The sequence below is a fragment of the Etheostoma cragini genome, chromosome 23 (assembly GCF_013103735.1).
Source record: "Etheostoma cragini isolate CJK2018 chromosome 23, CSU_Ecrag_1.0, whole genome shotgun sequence".
Taxonomy (NCBI): domain Eukaryota; kingdom Metazoa; phylum Chordata; class Actinopteri; order Perciformes; family Percidae; genus Etheostoma; species Etheostoma cragini.
In genome coordinates this window covers 13,998,833-13,999,610 of record NC_048429.1, presented here as the reverse complement: position 1 = coordinate 13,999,610, position 778 = coordinate 13,998,833, and positions in this window count along the sequence as shown.

Genomic DNA, 778 nt, shown 5'->3' with positions numbered 1-778 from the left:
CCCCCCCCCCCCCCCCGAAGTTTATTATACACCAACAATACTCAGTAAAGTCCCTATAAGCTTTATGTCATATTCCTATATACATGTATTATAACTAGCCTGCAATTTTATCCCTCTACACTATCTTTATTGTCATTGTGCTCGGAGTGCAATGGAAATCAGTTTCCCAGCCCTTCAGCAGTGTTCATGTGGAAATTAAATACAACAAAAGTTGAGTAAATAGAACAAAAACAAATAGAGAAAATATAAAGAGAGTTTATCATTTTGGTTATAGATGCTTATATAATTTTGAGAATACTTTCTGTGTCACGGTTATGAGTATATTGAAAACGTTTTAGTTTAGTTTGGTGTATTTGTCATTAATAATCTATTTATGTTGGTCTTGATTATAATCACGTTATGTTCTTTTTACTGTCCTTTGGTGTCATCACAATGTTATATACTGTAATATTCTGTATGCTACACTATACTGTTCTAATCTATACTATAGTATAGATCACAACAGACTATGCAATTATATTCCATTATAATATATACTACATTATAGGCTACTACACTATACTATTTTATATCACACTATGCTATGCTATACCATACTATAGTGTACTCTTATATTTTACACTCTGCTATATTTCCTATGCTATGTTATTGTATAGGCTTCTTCACTATACTGTACTACTAGCATGTGTTATACCATATTATATCCTATTCTACATGTGGAAAACAAAGTTTGCGTGCCCATACCTAATTGTTAGACATCTCACCCCGGAACTAATGT